This window comes from Lissotriton helveticus, chromosome 11 (genome assembly GCF_964261635.1).
Source record: "Lissotriton helveticus chromosome 11, aLisHel1.1, whole genome shotgun sequence".
Lineage (NCBI taxonomy): Eukaryota > Metazoa > Chordata > Amphibia > Caudata > Salamandridae > Lissotriton > Lissotriton helveticus.
The window spans coordinates 335926041-335936652 of record NC_136072.1 but is presented as its reverse complement, the minus strand read 5'-3'; positions in this window follow the sequence as shown (position 1 = coordinate 335936652).

Sequence of the window (10612 nt, the reverse complement as noted above, 5' to 3'; positions counted from 1 at the left end):
TACAAGCTCCGCCCCTATCGGCCAGTATGACGTGAAGAACAAGGCGGTTCTGAAGAACAACAAATCTCATAGCAGATTGTTCTTCTGTTAAATTACCTAGAGCGGAAGTAGTCTCATTCACTACTGCTTCAAGGGTTCTGGTTAACCTACGTATTAGCTTACTATTCTGGACAGGTCCTATGAAAAAAAAGAAACCTTTATTGAAGTCTGTATACTGTTCTAAGGCAGTTTCAGTTTGATCGACAATTGGGGACTCGATCTCCCTTCTATGTCTGACGTGTACTAGATGTGTATTTCTGTGATAATCGGATGGGGCTAGGAAAACTGGTGGCAGTAGGAAGGCAATGTAACATGTTCCAGCCCAATCTAGGGGCAGACGTACATATGCGGTCTGACCACATACAAAATACGAATGACGTGAGGCTTTGAAAGTAGACTTCCCACTGTCACCATACTCGACCACAGTAGTACAATCACTGTGTCCTAGATGTACTGAACCATTCTTTCTGACACATAATTCGCCTTTCACTGGTAGGACTGTAATAGCAGGCAAGTCTGGAGTAGTCTCGGACTGAACATTCAAAACCATGAAATTCGAGGAATAATTACCTAGATCATATACTTCATTTTCTAGATCTAACCCTGTTCTATGGGAAAGACCTTCCTTGTCTGGGAAACATGTTCTATTCAGAAGGGACTTATCGTCTGAGGATGATGTTAACGTAAACCATGCTCCACACGACCCATTGTGTGAAAACGGATAGGGAAAGAGTGGCAGAACTCCCTTCGGTGTCTGGAAAGGGAGGAGTCGACCACACACCCAACAATTTGTGGCATTGCTAGTCTGGTGTGAATAGTGTAGCATTCGGATAAAAGTATTGTTGCGCATAGCAAGTCGATAGGATATCTCGTGTGGAGGTAGTTCACTAAAAGTGTGCTCTACTGTATCATTAGAAGAAAGATGTACATGTGAATCAATAGGAGGAAAATATACATGTAAAACATAACTTATGCATGTAATCGTAAGACTCAGAAATAACATAAACAATAAAGTGACGATACATCTGCTGTGCAGATTTTTACAGTAACGTATTTTCTTGGAGTTTCGACTAACTCTCTCACTATGGGGGTCTATCTCATACATGTCAGGAACCTGTCTAACCGCTTCACCCGAGAGGGACTTAAACAATTAAACTGTCTGACTTGCTAGACCTGAGCTTGAGTTTATACTCCTGCTGCGGAGTTTTCTCTAACAGAGGAAGTTTAGAGTCAGTATCGGGGCAGTCCTTGAGAAAAGTCCTTGGACGGAGTCCATGAAAACGCTTGATGTGGCTGGAGTAAAGCCACCCCTTGCGTCCCTCCAATTTTACTGCTGTCCTCGTGGTCATCAGAACTAGTTTCGGCTCTTTCCAGCGGGGCTCCAACGGACTTGAACGATCAAAGTTCCTCACTAATACTAGGTCGCCAGGAATGACCTCGTGTGGTTTCACTTGAGTGTTGTCTGGAAAGGCAGCCGCAACCTGTGAACGACAAGAGAGTAGTGCAGACATCAAGGAAGCTAGGTAATCTGTCAGCATATTACTGTCAACATCGGTTATTTTACGTGGCATCGGTGTACCCCACATGTTCGGGGGACGACCGAATACAACCTCGAAAGGTGACAGACCTGAACCGGAGTGAGCGACCATTCTCATGTAAAAAAGGGCGACTGGCAGGGCTACCATCCAATCTACGCCTTTTTCTGCGCAAACCTTTGCAATGCGGATTTTCAGAGTCTGATTATGTCTCTCGACGAGGCCAGCTGCCTCGGGTGTCGTACACAATGGAACTCCCACTGGTACCCTAACAGAAGAGATACTTGTTTCATGAGTTCGGATGAGAATGGCTAGCCGTTGTCTGAATATACGACCCTGGGTAAACCATAGCGAGGGAAATACTCACGAACCAACTGTCTGGCAGTGGTCGCAGCAGTGTAATCTGGGACTGGATATGCTTCTGTCCATCTGGACAAAGCGCATACAACTACGAGGACATACTTGAAACCTCGGCATCGATCCATCTGAATATAATCCATCTGGAGGACTTCAAAAGGGTGGTCAGGAGGATGGAATCCACCTTGTTCCACCGGAACACCTTTACCTGGATTGAACTGACAACAGATCATGCAGGTACGTACTTTCTGCTTGGCTGCTGCTCGTAAATGCTTGTTAAACCAAATATTCTGGATGCTGTCTAACATAGCTTTCTCTCCTAAATGTGCTGGACTATGTGCGGTGTTAATAATGACTTGAACCATAGAGTCGGGGAGAAACCATGTGGCTTTTCCCTTCGTCAACCATCCCTGATCTGTCTGGACCCCTCCTTGTTCAGACCATTTCTTGATTTCGTCTGGGGTAGCATGTGTCTGTATGTCTAGTACATCTCGTGTAGGGTCTTTAACTGTCATACAAGTAGTCTGATCTGGAATATCTATCTTGGTCGTGTTAACTGGAATGTCTGGAGTCTGGGATGTAAGCTTGGCTGTTCGATCTGCTAGATCGTTACCTTGGGAAATGGTATCAGTGGCTTTCGTATGTGCTTTGCACTTCATAATGGCAATGGCTTTCGGCAAATGTATTGCTTCTAACAGAGCTTGAATGAGGGGGCCATGCTGAATCTTGGCTCCATGAGAGGTCATAAAGCCTCTTTCTTGCCATAGGACTCCAAAGTCGTGAAAGACTCCGAATGCATAACGTGAATCTGTATATATATTTACTTTCAAGTTCTTGGCTCGTATGCAGGCTTGGGTCAGAGCAATGAGCTCTGCTGCTTGAGCAGACAGGGTGTCAATACGATGTGTTTCTATAATTTCAGTTTCAGTAGTCACTGCATATGCGGCTACTAGTTCTCCTGTACTTGTTCTCATACATGAACCATCCACATAAAGTGTCAGGTCTGGATCAGGTAATGCAATGTCTGTCAAGTCTTGTCTTGGCTTTGTCATGGTGTTAATAACTTCCACACAGTCATGTGTGGCAGGATTCGATGTAATCGAGGGTAACAGTGTAGCAGGATTTAAAACGTTGCAGCGTCTGATTTCTATGTGTGGCTGAAACAGTGTCAGTTCATATCCTGTTAAACGTGCAATTGTCAAGTGCTGAGTCTGTGTTCGGTTTAAAAGAACTTCCACAGAGTGTGGAACTTGTACTGTCAGGGAGTGTCCTAACACTATGGAATCACTTTGTCTGATAGCTAGAGCTGTGGCTGCAACCGACTTGAGGCACGCAGGCAATGCCTGGGCTACTGGATCTAATGTGCTAGAAAAATAAGCACAAGGCTTGTGTTGTCCTGCTTGATCTTGCGTGAGAACAGATAATGCTGTCCCATCACGTTCAGTGACAAAAAGTGTAAAAGGCTTACTGTAGTTTGGTGTCGCTAACACAGGTGCATTACATAAAGCTTTCTTTAACTCATTAAAAACAAGTGTATGTTCCTGGGTCCAAGGGAGGACAGTCGATGTCGCTGCCTCCTGTGTCGTTAACTGTATCCGTGGTTTAGCTAGATATGCATACTGAGGAATCCATTGTCTGCAGTAAGAAGTGAGGCCGATAAAAGCTCGTACCTCCTTCTGTGTCTTGGGCTGTGGAAGATGTGCTATTAACTGGATACGGTCAGGTGTCAACTGTCTACCCCTCTTGGACAGTAAGTGTCCAAGGTATACCACTTGCTGGACACAGAATTGCAGTTTCGAAGGGGACACCTTGTGCCCCATCTCTGTCAGAAAATACAAGACTGTCAGTGACGCACGTTCGCAGTCATGTTCTGTACGGGCAGTGATTAATAGATCATCGACATACTGGAGCAGGGCAGTGTCAGTTGGCATGTGAATACTGTCTAGTTGTCTTTTAAGTGCTTGACTGTAAATACTAGGACTTTCTGTGAAACCTTGAGGAGCTCGTGTGAATTTATAGCTTCTTCCATTTAAACAGAATCCGAAAAGAAACTGGCTGTCTGGATGAATGGGGACACTAAAGAATGCGTTCTTGAGATCAATAACAGTAAAGAACGTAGCTTCAGAATCAATGGCAGTCAATAGGGAAGAGATATCTGGAACCACAGGGTACTGGGGTATGATACATTTATTGAGTTCTCGAAGATCAATCACTAAGCGATATACTGGAGGTGCATTTGGATCAGTACGTTTAAGAATCGGAATGATAGGAGAATTACATACATTGGAGTCAGTTTCTACAACTACTCCTTGAGCAATGAGCTCGTCAATAATTTTCGATAAGGCTGCTACAGCCTCAGGTGGCAATTTGTACTGTCGGATTCGTGGTAATACAACACCTTGTTTCAGAGTGACACGATATGGTGTAATGTGCATACATCCTACATCAGTTGGACCTTGCGCCCATAAATGCTGTGGTACATTCAGTAATCTTGGATCAAAATCACGTAACACATAATGACCTTTAAAATCACGTAAAAACAATCTCACTCCTTCCGGAGAGCAGCATATTACCGCTCCTAATTCTTTCAATGTTTTAATACCTAGTAAATTTTCAGGACAGGATTTCGTGAGTAACAAGTCTGTAGTTCGGGACAATGGACCAACTTCTAGGGAAACTGGTTTCGATATTTCATTAACAATAGGCTTTCCTGAAAATCCCAGGGAAACATTTCTTGAGCCTGAGAGTGGAGCCCCTGGCACCTCGTCATGACTGATGGTAGTCCTACTTGCCCCTGTATCAATCAGAAACTTTCTGTCTTTCCCTAACACTTGACTGTGTACATAGGGACCCTCTTGATCTACAGGAACCTCGATGAGAGGCAAGCCAACCTCCCTCTCTAGGCTGTTTCATGAATACTGCTGATATTCTGGATACTCTGACTGTGCGTACTGGTACATCTGTTGTGTAACGTGTTGTGTGGCAGCTATAGGCTGCGGTACTGTAACTGTCTGTTGTGCGTTCTGCGGTGGCTGGGAATTCTGCGGAACATGTTCTTGTCTAGGAGGACGTGGTCTCTCTTTCGTCTTACCTGTAGCTATGTTGTGTTTCAGAACTGCACATTCGTTTATATAATGACCTGGCTGTTTACAGTAATTGCATGTCCCTTTAACAGGAGCTGCAGAATGACTAGTCTGATTCGGACCCCTCTTCTGACTATCTTGTGGAACGGACTGTGCAACTAGTACTTTCATTTTCGTGTCTTTCATACGTCTCCTTTCGTGTTCTTGCTCTTCCCTGATTCTGTTCTGGTGATACTGTAACATCTGGAGCATTTGAGACGGGGTATTAGCTTGCCAAGTACTCTCGACTTTCAATACTCTATTTTTAACTTGCGGTAAAGAATTCTCAACTAGTTTGGTAACAAAAAGATGTGGATACGACTCACTACTTGTTTTCAGACCGCTATTAATAATCAATCAATCAATCAGAGCATTTGTATAGCGCACTACTCACCCGGAGGGTCTCAAGGCGCTGGGGGGGGAGGGGGGGTGGGTCCGCTACTGCTCGAATAGCCAGGTCTTGAGCTGCTTCCTGAAGGCGAGGTGGTCCTGGGTCAGGCGGAGGTGGGTCGGAAGGGAGTTCCAAGTCTTGGCGGCCAGGTAGGAGAAGGACCTTCCTCCTGTGGTGGCTCTTCGGATGCGGGGGACGGCGGCGAGGGCGTGGCTGGTCGATCGAAGCTGGCGCGTGGGAGCGTAGAAGTTGAGGCGGCTGTTGAGGTATCCTGGTCCTTGGTTGTGTAGGGCTTTGTGTGCGTGGGTGAGGAGCCGGAAGGTGATTCTCTTGTTGACCGGGAGCCAGTGCAGGTCTCTCAGGTGTCCGGAGATGTGGCTGCGGCGGGGGATGTCCAGGATGAGTCGTGCTGAGGTGTTCTGGATCCGCTGGAGTCTCTTCTGGAGTTTGGCGGTTGTTCCGGCGTAGAGGGAGTTGCCGTAGTCCAGACGGCTGGTGACGAGGGCCTGGGTGACCGTCTTCCTGGTCTCGGTGGGGATCCATCGGAAGATCTTGCGTAGCATTCGCAGGATGTGGAAGCACGACGAGGAGACGGCGTTGACTTGTCTGGTCATGGAGAGGGAGGAGTCCAGGATGAAGCCCAGGTTGCGTGCGTGGTCAGTTGGTTTGGGTGCGCTGCCCAGGGCGGGGGGCCACCAGGAGTCGTCCCAGGCGGAGGGTGAGGATCCCAGGATGAGGACTTCCGTCTTGTCTGAGTTCAGTTTCAGGCGGCTGTTCGACATCCATTTGGCTACTTCTGTCATCCCTTCGTGCAGGTTGGCTCTGGCGGTGGCGGGGTCGTTAGTGAGGGAGAGGATCAGCTGGGTGTCGTCGGCGTAGGAGATGATGTTCAGGTTGTGCTGGCGTGCGATGGCTGCGAGGGGGCTCATGTAGACGTTGAAGAGAGTTGGGCTGAGCGAGGAGCCTTGAGGAACGCCGCAGATGACTTCGGTGGCCTCGGATCTGAACGGGGGGAGGCGGACTCTCTGTGTCCTTCCGGTGAGGAAGGAGGTGATCCACTCCAGTGCCTTCTCCTGGATTCCAACGTTGCTGAGGCGCTGTACTAGGGTGCGGTGGCAGACAGTGTCGAAGGCCGCGGAGAGGTCCAGGAGGATGAGGGCCGCTGTTTCTCCGTTGTCGAGCAGGGCTCGGATGTCGTCTGTGGCTGCGATCAGGGCGGTCTCGGTGCTGTGGTTGGCCCGGAAGCCAGACTGCGAGAGGTCGAGGGAGCCGTTCGTCTCGAGGAAGGCGGCCAGTTGCTTGTTGACGGTCTTCTCGATGACTTTGGCCGGAAACGGGAGCAGCGAGATGGGGCGGTAATTCTTGAGGTCGGTAGGGTCTGCTGATGGTTTCCTGAGTAGAGCGCTGAGTTCGGCGTGCTTCCAGCTCTCCGGGAAGGTGGCGATGTCGAAGGAGGTGTTGATGATGTCCCGCAGGTGGGGTGCGATGACAGCGTCGGCCTTGTTGAAGACGTGGTGAGGGCAGGGGTCTGTCGGAGATCCGGAGTGGATGGAGTTCATCGTGCGGATGGTGTCTTCGGTGCTGATCGGGGTCCAGGCGCGGAGGGTGGTGGTGGGGGGCGGTGGTTCGGTCGTGGCGTGCGTTGGTTGAGTGCTGAAGCTGTTGTGTATGTCCGCGATCTTGTTGTGGAAGTAGGAGGCGAGGGAGTTGCAGAGGTCTTGCGAAGGGGTGATGTCGTTGTTTCCGGCGTTGGGGTTGGAGAGCTCTTTCACGATGTTGAAGAGTTCCTTGCTGTTGTGTGCGTTGTTGTCCAGTCGTTCCTTGAATGCGGTTTTCTTGGTGGCGCGGATCAGCTGGTGGTGTTTTCGGATGGTGAGCTTGAGGGCAGTCATGTTGTCCGGTGTTGGGTCTGTGCGCCAGGTTTTCTCGAGTGCTCTGCAGTTCTTCTTGGAGCTCTTGAGTTCGTCGTTAAACCATGGGGCTTTCTTGCTGCCGGGTCTGCTCGGCGGGGTCTTCAGCGGGGCGAGTTCGTCTGCGCAGTCGCTGATCCATTTCGTGAGGTTGGTGGCTGCTTGACTGGGGTTCGTTGTGCTGGTGGGAGGGTTCTTGCTCAAGGACGTAGTGAGCTGGTCTGCAGTGATCTTGTTCCAGCTTCTGCGGGGAGCCTGTTGCTGGTGATGGTGGAGCGTGGTCCTTCTGAAGCTGAAGTGGACGCAGCTGTGGTCCGTCCATTGGAGTCCCGTGGCGTGGCTGAAGGCGATGTCCTTGCTGGAAGAGAAGATCGGGTCGAGTGTGTGTCCGGCGTAGTGGGTGGGGGTGGTCACCAGCTGCTTGAGTCCCAGGTTTGCGAGGTTGTCCAGCAGGGTGGTGGTGTTGTGGTCATTGTTGTTCTCCAGGTGGAAGTTGAGGTCCCCGAGGAGGATGTAGTCGGCTGAGGGGAGGGCGAGCGGGCTGATGAAGTCGGCGATGTCCTCGCTGAATTGTGTGCGTGGTCCCGGGGGTCTGTAGATGAGGGTGCCTCTGAGGGTGGTCTTGGGGTTGACGTGGATCTGGAAGTGCAGGTGTTCGGCGGGTGCGATGGTGTCGTCGGTGTTGGTCGTGATGCGGATGGTGTTCCTGTGGATGATGGCGATGCCTCCTCCTGTCTGGTTGACGCGGTCCCTCCGGATGATCTTGTAGCCGTCCGGGATGGCGATGGCGATGTCGGGCGCTGAGGAGGCGTTCATCCATGTTTCCGTGAGGAAGGCGACGTCTGGGTCTGTGGTGTCGAGCAGGTTAATGAATGGATAATGAAACATTTCTCAAATCTGGAATAAAAATCACTAGTGTCTTCGTCTTGTTTCTGCTTACAGGCTGAGATGGCATCCCAATCCTCCTTCTTCATGGCTAGTAATCTTGGCAAGACTTGTATTAACAGTTCGGGCAACTCTTTGGCTCTATCCCCAAGACCAGTACCTGGGACTCGTGCATTATCTTCGTTCTCTAACGCGGTCCAGTCTATCTTTTTCTCTCCCACCTCCCATTCTTTTTCTTTAAGTTTTTCATATATGCCCGCAGGCAACAGGACCTTTAACATTTTGATGATATCAGGATACGTGTATTCTCCCATACGGAGCATGTCCTTTAATTCTCGGTGGAACCCTGCTGGATCTTTATCGTGACAGGGTATTAACTTTTTCATCTCTAGTAGTTCTATTTTCGTTATAGGGGTGTAAACAAATACTCGTTCGAGATTACCCCCCGCTCCCTTAACTGGATGCACTTCTCGCAATGGATTCTGTCTGTCTATGTAGAATGGGGGTGAAACAGGAACAAAATGTGGAGTCAGGAACGTTCTGTATTTGTGGCGCTGTTCTAAAATGACACTAATTAGATCGGTACCTAGACCTTTCCATCTGTTTAGGAGTAACTCGTTCAATACATTGTATAAGGGACCTGGATCAGAATGCTGATCCTCATACAGTGTGATGAGGTGCTGGATCATGTACATACCCACAGTCGCTGCTCGGCTGGGGGCAGCTTCAGAAACATTTGGGCCACTACTTCGTCTGGAAACGTGGTAGAATCACTAGTCCATCGGACTGCTGATCGGGCTAGTTCTTGTTCATGCATGGTACTAAGCTCACTGTAACCTATTCGTAGTTTCAGAATTTTATCGGTAGCCTGGAATACTTGTTCAAGAGAACACTGTTCTGGTACGGGAGGAGGAAAAGCTTTCTTGTAATCTAGGCGTGAATGTCTATCTGAAGGTCTCGTTCTGCCTACATACGCTATTCTGGTGGGATTCTCGTTGTCTACCTCTTCACCTGAAGAGTCATTCTCTTTCTCGGCTACTCTCTTTTCTTCCTCCTTTTGGTGCATACTTATAATTTCTTTTCGAATCTTTTTGTACATGGTTTCTATACAATTTTGTGTTCTGTGTTTTCCTTCTGCTATATTGTCACTCCATCTTGTCAGGACTTTCATATCTTCTTTGTTTTTGTCAGGATAATCCTGTTCTCTTATTAAACAATTTATTAAAAATTGCAATATCATGCCTTGAATCTCGACTTTCCTGTGTGTCATAGCTTCGTGAATACTTTCTGGATTCTCCCCCGTTTGGATAAAGTGATATATTCTGTCTAGATGTTGTTCCATATTCGATATGGTAACCAAGAAGCTTGGAACTCGACGTAAACGTATGGAATATATTAACATGCCATCTTCACCTGGCACTGGGTCATATCTACAATCAGGTCCACACTCAGTAAGATACTTTCTGAGGGCTTCATACGTAGTCAGTTTTGGCGTACGCTGCAACGCTACATCTCTCAGCGTCCGTCGCCTTGTTTGAGGCGGGGTGATAGGAATACCTCCCCCTACTCCTCCTGAACTGGAATCGTCAACTAATACTGAATGTGCGGCTGCGGGTAACGTGACTGGCAAAGTAGGAGTACGTAATGTGGGTTGGTCCTGGGGAACTGGCGCATGGACAGGACCAACGACTGGAGGCACAGTAATTACATTATTAACAGGGGGCTGGACTTGAACTTGGACTGGCGGGGTAGGATCTGTATTAGCATTTTCGGGGACAGTGTCGTCTAAATAGGAAGAAAGAAAAATTTCAGCTACAGTCGGTTTATGACGTAGCTTAGTCGGGACCAATGGTGGCGGTAAATTACAGAGTGCTTCCGGGGTCGCCTTCGGCAAACCCTCGGCGAGAAGGGGATACATACCTTTAATAAGGGCATTTCTCTGTCTGTCTGACTGTTCTGCTCTAACTCGTTCACCTTCTTCGATTAATTCCCTTTCTTGGGCTTTTTCTGAGGATTCCCTACTTATTTCTGCTTTTCTGAATTCTTTCTCGGTTCTTTTATGGGATTCTTTACGCCATAACTCTATGGCATCTTTCTGGGACTGTCTGGCTTTCTTTTTCCATAATGCTTCTTCTACTCTCATGATGCACTCGGCATCCCATGTTCCTGAAACAGGCCATCTATATTTCTCTTCGAGATGTTTGGTGTAGTCACCCATAAATCTAGATACAGTATGGCATCTAAGCCATGCTTATGATACATGAAATGTCCAGGACTGTCCCTGGGAGGGACAGGAACTGATTCTCCGAGTAACCCTTTTCTCGTTTTTATCTGACATAATTTCGAAAACAGAGGCATATTTGAACCGTACTT